This window comes from Macrotis lagotis, chromosome 1, assembly GCF_037893015.1.
Source record: "Macrotis lagotis isolate mMagLag1 chromosome 1, bilby.v1.9.chrom.fasta, whole genome shotgun sequence".
In the NCBI taxonomy this organism is placed as follows: Eukaryota; Metazoa; Chordata; class Mammalia; order Peramelemorphia; family Peramelidae; genus Macrotis; species Macrotis lagotis.
The window spans coordinates 635,088,509-635,102,985 of record NC_133658.1 but is presented as its reverse complement, the minus strand read 5'-3'; positions in this window follow the sequence as shown (position 1 = coordinate 635,102,985).

Sequence of the window (14,477 nt, the reverse complement as noted above, 5' to 3'; positions counted from 1 at the left end):
TTTTATTCTTACTAGAATCTCAGGTAGCTCACTACCCAAGGAAAATTACACATAGAAAGGTTCAACTTAAGTCAAATTTTCAATTACTTCAAATCCAGAATCAGTCATATAAACAATCGACAGGCATATATAGCAATGCAGGCACAGTACAGTAAAAGAAAAATAGTAATAAATCACACACACACACACACACACACACACAAATCAAAGACATTTATGAAGAGCTAGATCTGTTTTTTAAGTGCATACTGTTGTTTTGACAATCTGAGAACATGCACAGATTTTACATATTATTACGTTAACTTCAAAAACTGTATTGATAGGAAAGGAACATCTCTCTAACAAAGGGAAACATAAAAATTAGCATTTATCTTCTGGTGATATGGAACTTACTCATAAGAGTATTTCCCTCCTCCTGCAAGGGATACATCTCAATGAATTGGAAATTCTACAGTAAGATAAATGCACATTTCCCAATTAGGACCACATTGGAGACCAATTCTCAAAAACATGTGTAAAAATTGTGCATGTGAAATAAAAACAATGCAAACATATCCATATACAAAATATGCAGTTGTGCATGCAAAAGAGGTAATGGCATGCAATAATGGGAAATTATTTGAACATCTGTTTGCACATTAATCTGCATATTTTTGCACATGCAATCACCCATTTGCATCAGCATATTTTGTATATCACATACACACGTTAGACACCTGTTTTATAAACCATGACCCTAATGTGCTGGTGTTCCCCTTAAATAGGATTCAGCTTGTATGAAGTTGGTCATGGGATCCAAAAGGTTACAATTTAACAAGGAGATAGACAGAAAACATGAATTTTTGTAGGCAACTCAGCATTAGAAAAACTTCCATGCCTATAGCTTCTCCTGGATTCACTGACTTGTAATGGGACAGTAGACATTAGAGTTAATTTAAAAAGCTAAGAGGAGAGAGAAGAAGCACCTCCAACATCTTTTCTCTAGCAAGAAAAAAATGTAAATAAATGGGCAGAAGCTTTAGGGAATTCAATGAGAAATCTGAAGAGTAGACTTCCAACCCTTCAAGCAGCGGTGTGACAAGTGCTCAACTGAGCCTCATCAGAAGTCCTTGTACCTTGAACTCCCTAAGCCACTAACCCAATTGTGTGACTTTGGGAAAGTGACAGCTTCTTAAGATGGCAGCTTCCTCATCTGCAAAGTGAGTGTTGCATCATCTCATCCATGAGGGCTCTTTATCTCTAAATTTATACAATTTTAGATCTTTCAAGTAACTCCTATATGTATCTCTGGACATTTAGGTGGCACAGTAGTAAGTAGTAGACTTGGAATCAGAAAGATACATCTTCCTTGCTTCAAATCTGGTCTCAGACACTTATTAGTTGTGTGACCCTATACAAGTCACTTAACCCTGTTTGCCTCAGTTCCTCATCTGTAAAATCAACTGGAGAAGGAAAAGGCAACACTATTATTTTTTCCAAGAATACCCAAGTATGGGATCAAAAAGAATCAGACATGAATGAAATAAAACAACAAAATATCCATCTCTTTGTTAATTCTTTTGTTGAATAATAATTTATGATCTGTAGAATATTCAGAAATATAAAATGTTATAGATATAAAACTCAATGGTACTATGAAAAATAGTTTATTAGAGATGATAGTGAACTTCTGTATGAATGGAAGGGATTTGATTGAAAATTCTACTAATAATGACCTTATTTAAAAAAAAGAGGCCTTTATAACACTTAAAAAACAATTTGGAGTCATGCTATGACCTAATTCTTTTATTTAAAACAATAACAATACACACTTAGTTTTTAAAAATGCATAAACTGATATACATATAGTTTTACACAAAAATTGTTTTATTAACAAACTTTCATTTTGCTTCTGCTAGTAACATTGCTAACTTTGGAAAAATGTGATCTCAATTATCATAGTTTGGAATATCTCCTGGTTAGAATAACTATAGAAAATGTTTAATCTGAGCGTGGCTTCCTCCTGTCACCCAAAACACTTCTAAAATCATATCTTCCCATCTTATTTCTATCATTAGATACTGTGTATTCAAGGAATAAAAGCTGATTTTTAACGTTTATAAAATTAAACATACAATTAGAAACATCAATCTGATGGCCTTCCAAATAAAAAGCAGTTTTGTGGATTAAAGGAAAGCTAGACTGAGAGTCAGAAAGTCTTAGATTCAACTCTGAGGCAGGTCATTTTGATCTCTACCTGCTTCATTCTTCTTATCTGTAAAATTGGGACATTTAGTCTTTCAGGTTGTTGTAAGAATGAATTGAGATATTATACATAAATTGTTTTGAAAAAGTACTATATAATAACTAGATACTACATTATTATCAATGAAATATGGATCAAAATTAATAGAAAACAACAATTAAAGTTGGGAATTCATTATTTTGCAATTTTAGTTCTTTCTCTGAAATTAACTTATTCTGTGACCTTGAGCAAATCACTTAATCTCAGTAAATTTGCTCTAAAATGTGGAAATTGAATTAGATTATTTCTAATATCTAACAGATATGAGACCATCTAAATTCTTTTTATTAAGTTAGAATTCCATTGTGTCATCTATCCCTTACATTTAGCAGGCTGGGGCTTAAAAATTCATTATATCTTACATAGAACTTCATAGTAAATGAATTTAGACTAACATTATTGCAGTTGAATCTTACGATAAAGTAAAATGAATATGAATTTTGAACTTCTGTTGCTTGGCATTATTCATGAAATTATTCCTAGGAAGTCATATAAATTATATATAAAAATAATATAGAAACATGATTCCTGTCTCCAAGAAGCTTTCATTCTTGTTCTAGAAAATATTTACCCAAAAAGAGACTTTTTTATTCTAATCTAAACTAAGCAAAAAAAGAAGTATCAAGGGTAAGAAGGGTAGAAATCAGCCAGAATCAGAGATAAGCAAGGTAGGAACAACAGGAGGCCAAAGAGTTAAGAGATTCAGGGGGACACTTCACTGAAACGAAAAGCCTAGTAAAAAGAATGTAAAATTCAGTCAAAATTCAGAGACTTGAATTCAAATCTTGCCTCTGGTACAATAATTCTAAGAGTTCATCCCATCTCCCCACAAAAAGGATGTAAGATCTTTGATTTCCTTTGGACATTTAAATTCCCAGTATCTAACACTATGCTTGGCACATTTTCTGTGCTTAATAAATGTTTGCTTATTGCCTCTTTGACTAAAAGTCAACTGACTTCTTGCCTTTACATATAGGACTTTTTTTTAAAAAATTTAAGCCTCCTTTTAACCTCTTGGCCTCCTGTTGTTCCTAACCTGCTAATCTCTGACTCTGAGGTCTTCCTCCTTCCATATCCTCCATCCTCCTTTTCTGCCCACTTTGAATTAGAATTTAAAAAATCTCTTTTGAGGGTAAATACATAACTCTGCTGTTTCTCATTTTCAGTGGCATTCCCATTAAACTCCTAGGAAGTAATTTAGCATTGGAAGTGTCTGATTGGTGAAATAAAAAGTGAGTGATAAAAAAAGCAATGGAGATAGAAACAGGAAGATAGAGATGAAGAGAAACAGGAGAAAGTGTGTGTGAGAGAGAGACAGAGAGAGAGATAGAGAGAGAGAGAGAGAGAGAGAGAGAGAGAGAGAGAGAGAGAGAGAGAGACAGACAGACAGACAAAGACAGAGACACAGAGAGACAGAGGCAGAGACAGAAAGATGGACTGGATGAAGGTTAAATTGGGTGGTGTGTTCACAGCTAGTCAGGATATTCACTACCTGGCTAAACCACCAAGTCCCCAGTTCCTTATCTAACATTCAGATTTGTGCTGGCACTCTAATGAACATGAGCTGTGGGAACATGGCCCTCCTACATCTGGACAACTGATATCACTTCTACACTCAGTGTTTGTCCTTTTTAGTGAACTTCCTGTTTAGAAAGCTCTTCTATTTTGAGAGGCATGTTTACTTTTTCACCTTTTTGTAAGAGAAATTACATTTTATTAGATGGAATTCAAGTACAGTAAAATGAGCAAAACTCAATATAAAAGCTTAAAATAAAGTTCATCCAATAAATTTACTGTAAAATGCCAAGTTTGTGGCTGTGCCGACAGTCATTCTGAATATAAGACATATAGTAGGAAACAGTATTGGGGCTTTCAGCTATTAGTTTATAAATTGAATAAGATAGATGTGTTCATTCCTATGAAGTAATGTAATTTTTCTCATAGAGGTTTAATATCATACAAATCCATTAGCATATTTACAAATTAATCTTCCCTTAGGAGAAAAGATAAAAGATTTACAGAAGGAAGTGCTTTATTACTTTTAAACCACATTTTTTTAGAAAATAAAGAAAAAGAAATGAAGGGAAATTATGTTGAGACATAAATGCCTTTTTATGACTAATGCACAAAAGCTTATGAAGCTGAAATTTGTGAAGGGATGGGCAAGTGAAAGTAGTCTATGAAAATAATTTTGACATTTTCTTAGACATACAAGTGTGTATGTGCACACATACATATGTGTGGAAATGCCTATATATATACATATATATATATATATATATATATATATACACACACATATGTATATAAAGCTTATGTATATTTCAAATTTGTTTTACATGTTTTATATGTTCAAAAGTTGTTAATGTGATTCTCTCTTTGACATAATTTTTCTTAAATCTCTTACTTTTTATGCAAATTATTGACCAAGTGCCCCTCTTAACCAAGGCAAAAGGCTGTTCACTGTTTCTCTTCCCCAAGTTCACAGCAGAGCTTTGATGTGGCACTCGTGGGTTCACAATCTTTCCCCAGAAACACTCAAATGACATAAAAAAGAGGAAAGGTCTTTTCTGTGGGCTCAAGGCAAAAGAAAATGAAAACTGGCCGGAAAAGGAAATCCTTATTCACACACAAATATCTTTAATAATATACATATGTATATATATATATATATATATATATATATATACACACACACATGCTCACACAGACACACACATCAATGCATAGATAATATAGAAAAAGTCAATTGCTTTTTGTCTTTTTTTCATTACTAATAACTGTGAGAGCCCATTTTTCAAGGAAGTATTAAATAGACTTTCTGCACCAGCAGAAAATACAGAATATTATAGTAGCGATCCTGCTAAATGAGATGCAAACCTTTAATGATTTATTAATAACCACTTTTTGCAATATTTCTAACTACTGAAGAGAAATCAGAGCATTAAATATATTAAGATCTTTTCTTCAGAGAGAAAAAAATCTGTTGCAAAGTTGTTAGAAGATGATCACATACAAAAGAAAAATATGTCTTACCTGTCATTTTATATCCACTATTCTGAGTTAACCTTTCTCTTTTTAATACTGTGAGAAATCCTCATGTTCCAAGATCCTTGCTGAAACTATTAAAAGAAACATTATTTCAAAAGAATTCTCAAATCTTCAAGTTGCAGAATCATTGATTTGTAGAATTAGAGGACACCATCATAAGCTTCATCTCATCCAATATCCTTTTCAATGCAGGAATTCTTTCTACATCATTACTAACATATGGTCATTCAGGTTCTACTTTACTATTTCTAGTGATGTAGGCAATACTACTTAGTAAGAAAACTCATTAATTGGGAGGCGGCATGATGTGGTCAAAAGAAAACTGGGCATAGCATCAGAAAACCTGGATTGAGTTTTAGCTTTGCTTTTTCTTTGTGAATTTGGAAAAGTCACTTAAGCTTGCTAAGTGTCAGTTTCCTCTATGTAAAACAAATATATATATATATATGTGTGTGTGTGTGTGTGTGTGTGTGTGTGTGTGTGTGTGTGTGTGTGTGTATGGCACAGTGTAATATGTGCTTTATAAATGGTTGTTAAATTGAATTAAATTGAATAACTTCCCTACTAAATTAAATAACTTTCAGGATCTTTTACTGATATGATAGTGCTTGTGAAAAACAACCATGTTTTTCAAGAATAGGGTAGGGAGAACTGGGATACCAGAGAGCCAGGAGTCAGTCCACTATGGGGACATGAATGCCACCCTTTAGATGGGCAGTTGAAAGGAGGTGGGGGTAATCAATGACCTCTACACCAACTGGGATCCTCAGCCCAGTCCCACTCAACCTGGCCTCTGTCCTGGCAAGACAGCCAAGATGTCCAGCTCAACAATGTCCAAGAGGCATTGCAAGTCCAGGTCTGAACCCAAACCACAGTCTAACTGCTCTCCTGTTCACCCTGTTGCCTCTGAAGTGCTCACTTCACCTTCCAATGGAATGGCCAAGAACAAGAATGAGATAGACATTGATGAGGATCTATAATTCAGACAACTGTATGTACTGAGCCATGATGCCATGAAGTGACTTCAGATGTCCTAGTAACTATGCTTGGGGGCCTGGCATTTGAGATTGCCAAGAATTTTATCCTTGGTAGAGTCTTAAGTTGTTACCCTACAAGATTAGGGTGCTGCCCAGTGGGCTGATTTCTCTTCCCAAGTTTTATGCAAATATGAATTCCATGCTTGGGCATCTCTAATTGTCAGACAAATTCTCACTTAAGTTAAATCTTTCCCCTCTAATTTTCAGCCATTGTTCCTGCTCTGTGGGGCCTAATACAATAAAACTAAATCCTTTTCAATATGCCAATTCTTCATATATTTGAAAATATTTCCTTGCACCCTTCTAAGCCTTTTTTTCCCTCTAGGCTAACCAAGGTGGCAATTGAGTACTGGACTTGAAGTCAAGAAGCTCTGTATTCAAATTCTATCTCAGACACTTATTGTGTAATCTTAGGCAAGTCCCTTAACATTTGTCTTCCTCAATGTCCTTATCTGTAAAATAAGTGCAATAGTAGCCCCTCCTTCTCAGGGTTATCTTGAGAATAAAATCAGATATTTGCAAAGTGCTTTGCAAGTCTGAAACCCTAAAAGTTTATACTAAATAAATGAATCTATTAAAAAATTTTATGACTACTTATTGTGTCATTCAAATGATAGCTTTAAGTTAACTATAAATGCAAAGATGCTTGTCACAAATTCATCCTAGCCATTGTTTATTTTGTTGAAGATCAATAATAAATAAAGCTCAATAAATCCACTAATTTGGATTTCAGAATAGACCAATTTCCCTGCCTTGGAAAATCAGAATATTTTTCTGCCTTCTGACATTTCTCTGGTTTTTCATGTTTCTTTTAAGAATTATTTTTTCTGCAAGCATTTCTTTAGGGCACCTACTATGTGTCTACCACTAAGTATATAAAGATAAAAACAGAAAAGTCCTTAACTCCTAAGAAACTTGCATTCCATAAGGATGAAACAAAATATAGATAAACAAAATGTAAACATAAATAAATACAAAACATAAATAAACCCCCACAAATGTGGGGCTGGGGTAGAAAAAGGGCATTGCAGTTAAAAAATAAGGATAGACTTTATGCAAGAGCTATTACTTGGAGCCAAGAAGAGGCAGAGGAGAGTAGGAGATATAGTCAAAGCATGGAGAACAATCTGTACAAAAACACAGGGATGGGAGATGATAGATCTATCATATATTTTAAACAGCAAGACCACTCAGCTGAAATACATAGTGAGAGAAATAGAATAATGCACAGTAAGTCTAGAAAGCTATTCTGAACTCTAATTGTAAAGACAAGGGCCAACTGAGAAGTTGGTGTCTTATCTGAGAGAGAAAAGAAAACAAATGGAATTTTTCAAAGAGGGAGTAATATGGTAAGACCTATTTGGATATTTAGAAATATCCATTTGGCAGCTGTGTGGGGAATACATTAAAGTGGGCCGAGACTGGAGCCTGAGGTAGAATGGACTTGACAAATGATTAGATTAGGAAAAAGAATAGTTGAGATGACCTGCAAGGTTGCCAGTCTGGGTCACAGGAAGGATTATGGTACCTTCAACAGAAACAGGGAAGCTTGGAAGGGGGAAGGGTATTTTGGAATAGATAGGTTCAATGCTTGATATGTTGTGTGGCTCTTTGATCACATATGTGAATACCTATGATACCAATAGATATAAAGTAGAAGGATATGAAGGAAAAATATAGGCATACTAAACAATTTTTACTTTACATGGGGTGGGGCTGGGAGAGTTATTTTTAAGCATGCTGAAATACTACATTAATGGATTATTGAAGATGTTTAACTTTTGACACATCAAAAGTATATTAATAATAAGAAATTAGGCAATCGTGAAAATTGGGCACAGCAACTAGAAAGCTGGAGGGAATTAGGTATGATATTCCAAAGAACCAGATGATAGGAAAAGATTTAACAAAGGATTCTGAAAGGAATAGGAAGAAAAGTTACATTTGGAGCAGAATCTTGGACTGAGAACAAGGGACAAGAGGTCTGAAAAATTCTGAAGATCTGTATATTAAAAATCCATCAAAGAGCCAAGTAACTGGGATTCTAGGTGGGTTTGAAAGAATGGTTTTAATTTGGGACCAGGACTTCCCTTGGAGCAGTGTGATGTAGTAGAAAGGATATTTTTACTTGGAACCAGGACTTGTATACAGGTTTTCTGTTTTAGATCAGAGTTCATGGACAAGAATGGGAAAACCAGCAAAATAAATACAGGTATACATGTAAGACAGTAAAAGCTACTTTCAGTCTTCAGTTATGCCCAAGCACATTAACAGTGAGACAGGATATCCTATAGTCATCACTACTATTAAGATGTATCTTAGTAGAAAAAGGACCCTAGTACAAGAGATATTCTTGTGCCCAGGGAAAATTAAACTGAATGTGAGTGTATTAGGGAAAGAGGACAGAATAATCATTTATCCCACTTGGATCCATTCCACAAGAGTTTAGCTCCAGGCCACAAGTCAAGACCCCTGACCCCTAACCCTCAGGAGGCAGCAATTGGAAAGGCAACAAACAGAAGATATTGATGTTGAAGAAGTCAGAACTCTGAAGTGGGGAAATACTTTCATAAATGTTACTATGTATACTGAAGAAGCACAGGATAGAGGCCAAGAGGGCTACTATGTAGAGAAGGTACACTTTGTAACTTCATTAGATGTATTTTTTCTAGGAAAAAAGATGTGATTTCAGTGAAATGTGAAGAGATGATATGCCTCTATCCTGATATAATGACTCCCAAACTCTCCATGTAAAGCATGGACTCATATAGCTAGACTTATACTGAGTACTCTGGAAACTGTTTCCTCCCTTATATGTTTCCTTATTTTAGCATCAAGCTTGTGAGTATGAAAAGGTCCTAGCAGACCATATTTATTAGTAAAAACTAAAAAGGAAGAAAGGAAGGAAGGAAATCAATCTTCCAGAGAAATTGCAGTTCTAGCAGTAGCAGCAGTTCAAGCAGACTGTTGGCAAAGAAAGAGTAGATATCTGAGGGAAAAAAAGGGACACTCCAAGAATATTGTACTTGATGCTTGATCAGACTGAGTTCAGTGGAGGTAAAATGTAAATTAGATGCTTTCCAATTAGCATTGGAAAAAAAAATTATGTCCTTATGAAGTTTGAATATAGCCTCTTTAAAAATGTCTATACAAGTTTTATTAAGTTTATGGATTGTAGTCTAATCATTCTCTAATACACACTGAGAGATAAATAGTATTTATTTTTTTCCAATTACATGTAAAGATAGTTTTCAGCATTCAGTTTTAAAGATTTGAGTTTTAAATTTTTCCCTCCTATATCTCCTTCCAAAGACAGCAAGCAATCTGATATAGGTTATACATGTTCAGTCATGTAAACATATTTTCCCATTAGTCATGTTGAGAAAGAAGAAACAGAACAAAAGGGAAAAGCCACAAATAAAGGGGAAATCCTTTTGCTTTGATCTACATTCACACTCCATATTTCTTTCTCTGAATGTGGATGGCATTTTCCATCATGAACCTTTTGGAATTTTCTTGGTTCATTATTATATTGCTAAGAGGAGCTAAGTTAATCATAGTTGATCATTGTAAAATGTAACTGTTATCATATACGATGGTCTCCTGATTCTGTTCATTCAACTCAGCAACAGATGATGTATGTCCAGGTTTTTCTGAAATCTATCTGTTCATTATTTCCTACAGAAAAATACTACAACTTGTTTAGCCATTTCTCAATTGATATACAGCTTCTCAATTTCCAAATCTTTGCCACCACAAAGAGAGCTGCTATAAATATTTTTGCACATGTAGGTGCTTTTCCCTTTTTCATGATCTCTTTGAGATACAGACCTAGTAATGATATTGCTGGATCAAAGGGTAAATACAGTTTGATTGCTTTTTAAGTATAGTAATGGCTGGATCAGTCCACAACTTCATCACTAACACATCTTCCCCAATATTCATTATTTTCTTGTTCTGTTATATTAACCAATATGATAGGTGTGTGATGTTACCTCAGAGCTTAATTTGCATTTTTCTAATCAGTAGTGATTTAGAACACTTTATATATGGCAATAGATAGCTTTAATTTCTCCATTTGAAAACTGCCCTTTCATACTCTTTAATCCTTTATCAAATGGGGAAAGGGCATGATTTCTTATATTTAATATAGTTCTCCAAATATTTGAGCAAAAAGACCTTTCTCAGAAACACCTGCCATATAAATTGTTTCCCATCTTTCTGCTTTCCTTCAAATCTTGGTATTGGTTCTGCTTGTACAAAATCTTTTTAATTTAATGTAATAAAACCTATCCATTTTGCATTGCATCTTGTTCTCTTTCTTTTGTTTGGTCATAAATTCTTCCTCTCTTCAAAAATCTGACAGTTAAATTATTCCTTTCTCTTCTAATTTGCTTATAATATGATTTGTCTCAATCATGGATACTATCTTTGGTATATTGTATGAGCTGTCAGTTTGTGTCCAATTTCTACTGTGAAAAATGTTTTGTAATTTTGTTCATATGGTTCTCTGGTTGGTCTTGGCAGGTAGACTCCCAAATATTTTGTATTGTCTACAGTACTTTTAAGTGGAATTTTCTCTTTCTATCTCTTGCATCTGGGTTTTGTTTATAGTATTTAGAAATACTGATGATTTAGGTAGGTTGATTTTATATACTACAACTTTGTAAAAGTTGTGAATTATTTCAAAAAAGTACTTTTTAGTTGATTCTTTAGGATTCTCTAATGAATTAAGTATACTTTAAGTATATCATCATGTCACCTGTTTTGTTTCCTTATGGCCTATGTTAATTCCTTCAATTGTTTTTCCTTCTCTTATCACTAAAGTTAACTTTTCTAGTAAAATATTGAATAATAGTGATAGTAATGAGCATCCCTGTTTCACCCTGGATCTTACCTAGAAGGCTTCTAGCTTATCCCTATTACAAATAAGTCTTGTTGGTGGTTTAAGATAATAATTGTTATTTTAAATGAAGCTCCATTTAATCCTATTCTCTTTAGTGTTTTAATAGAAATGGGTGCTATATTAGGTTAAAAGCCTTTTCTGCAACGAATGAGAAAATCATTCGATTTTTGGTTTTTGATGTTGATATTATGCTGATAAACTCATATTGAACTTGCTAAGTATTCTGAGTATAAAGTCCCTAGGTCCTAGTATATTACCCATGTGATAGATTTCTGTAATCTCTTTGCTAATATTTTATTTAAAATTTATCAATATTAATTAGGGAAATGATCTGCAATTATCTTTCTCTTTTTGGTTCTCCTTCTTTTTAGGTGTCACCACCATATTTGTGCTATAAAAGGAAATTAATAGAATTATTTCTTCTATTTTTCCAAAAAATTTATATGGTATTAGAATGAGTTGTTCTTTAAATATTTGGTGGAGGGGCGGCTAGGTGGCGCAGTGAATAGAGCACTGGCCTTGGAGTGAGGAGTACCTGGGTTCAAATCTGACCTCAGACACTTAATAATTACCCAGCCATGTGGCCTTGGGCAAGCCACTTAACCCCATTGCCTTGAAAAATCTAAATAAATAAATAAATGAATGAATGAATGAATGAATGAATGAATAAATAAATATTTGGTAGAATTCATTTGCAAATTCATTTGGTTTGGGAGACTTTTTTCTCATGGGATGCACTGATAGCAAATTCAATTACTTTTTCAAAATGGGGTTATTTAAATATTTTTTCCTCTTTTAATCTGGAAAATGCATATTTTTGAAAATCTTTCATTCATTTCACTTAGATTGTCCAGTTGGGCAAAATAATTTATAATTATTGATTTAATTGTCTCTTCATTGGATAGTGAATTCACCTTCTCTTTTTTGAGACTGATAATTTGATTTTCTTCTTTTTTAAATCAAATCCTCCAATTTTTTATTTTATTCGGTTTTTTATTGGGTTTTTTCATAAAACCCAGATTTCAGTTTTATTTATTAGTTTAATAGTTTTCTTTCAATGTTTTTAATCTCTCTTGATTTTCAAAATTTCTAATTTGGGAATTTTTAATTTATTCTTTTTCTAGCTTTTCTAGTTGCATATGCAATTCATTGATTTATGCCTTTTTCTATTTCATTCATGTAAACACTTTGGTTGCATCCCTTAAATTTTATTGTCTCAATACTGTCATTCTCTTTGATGAAATTATTGATTTGACCCATTTTTCTTTAGGACTAGATTATTTAATTTCCAAATAATTTTAATCTATTTTTGATGGTATTTTATTACATGTAATTTTTATTGTGCTATGATCTGAAAATTATTCATTTAATATTTCAGCCTTTCTGCATTAGATTGTAAATTTTTTATGCCTTGATATGTTGTCAATTTTTGTATATTTTTCCCTACCTTTCTATCCCCATTCAGTTTTCTCCAGAGGTCTATCATATCTAAATTTTCTAAAATTCTATTCACTTCCTTGACTTCTTTCTTTTTTTAATTTTGTGTTTAGATTTACCTAGCTCTGAGAGGGGGAAGTTGAGATTCCCCATTAATATAGTTTTGCTATCTATCTCTTCCTATAATTCACTTAACTTATCTAAGAATTTGGATGCTATACTATTTGATTCAATGTGTTGAGAATTGATATTTTTCCATTATCAATTATACCTTTAACTAGATGTAGTTACGATTTTTGTCTTCTTTAATTAGATCTAGTTTTTATATATTCTACTCCATTCTTTCACCTTTACTCCCTGAGTCTCTCTCTGTTTCAAATATTTCTTTCTTTTAGGTTTTTGCAAGGCAAATGGGGGGTTAAGTGGCTTGCCCAAACCCACACAGCTAGGTAATTATTAAGTGTCTGAGACTGGATTTGAATCCAGATATTCCTGACTCCAGGGCCGGTGCTTTATCCATTATGCCACCTAGCCGCCCCCCTCAAATGTGTTTCTTGCAAACAATAAGCTGTAGGATTTTTTTTAATCCACTCCACTATTCACTTTTATTTTTTGAGAAAGTTCATCCCATTCACAGTTATGATAAATGACTTTATATTTCCCTCTATACAATTTCCCCTTTTTTATAATTTTCTCTTTTTTCAGTGTCCCACTTTAGTAGTGTTTTGCTTATGATCACGGCCTTTCCCAATCTGCCCCCCTCCTATCAGTATCCCCCTGTTTTCTTTCTCCTTTCCCCTCCTGTTAGTGCCATCCCTTCTGTTCTCCCTTCTATCAGTCCCTTCTTTTTTTCTTACCCTTTTTCCTTCCTATTTCTCTAATTAGTATGATAGACTTCATTATCCAAATGATTGTGTATGTCATTCCCTCTTTGAGCCATATCTGATGAGAGTTAAGGTTCAAACAATTCTCATCTCCTTCTAGTTTTCCCTCTACTATAACAGATCTTTAACTTCTCTTCATTTAATAGAATTAACCCAATTATGCCCTCCCCTTTCCTCTTCTCACAGTAAAATCCTTTTTAATAATGTCTAAATTTTAAAAAGTCACAGTCAACTTATACCCACAAACTAAGTATACTCCTTACTGCCGCAATAAAGATATAGTTCTCAAAATTTATAAGCATTATGGGGGGGGGAGCCAAGATGGTGACAAAAACAGATTGTGTCTTAGGTACTCTCTCATAAAACTCATAAGCTAATGACTCTAACTAAATTTTTGAGAGACAGAACCCACAGAGGGACCCGATGAGGCAGTTCTCCAACTCAAGGTAACCTGGAAAAGAACAGAAAGGCTCTGCTCCCCAGGGTTGGAGGGGCAGCCCGCCAGAGGGGTGCCCCACCAGAGTGAAAGAACTTCAGCCTCCCCTCCGGGAGGCAGCCCCAGGGCGCTGGCGGCCATGGCTCACAGCAGCAGGGGAGTTTCCTGACTTATGCCCCAGGGAGCACCAGGCACAAATTGGAGGAACAGCAGGGAGACCTCTGCCAGAGGGAGCACATGAAGCCCAGCCCTCAGGGCACACAGAGAGCAGCCTGGCCAGCAGAGCTGAGTTCCAGGAAATAGAAGCAGGCAGAGCCAGTAAGCAGGAGCCCCCAGGACATGAACCCATTGAACCTAGGGAGGGGAGTAAAGAGAGACTGCAGAGCTCTGTCCTCTATCCCTGGAACAGGACTCTGGGGTTCTGACCACATTCATATCCTGA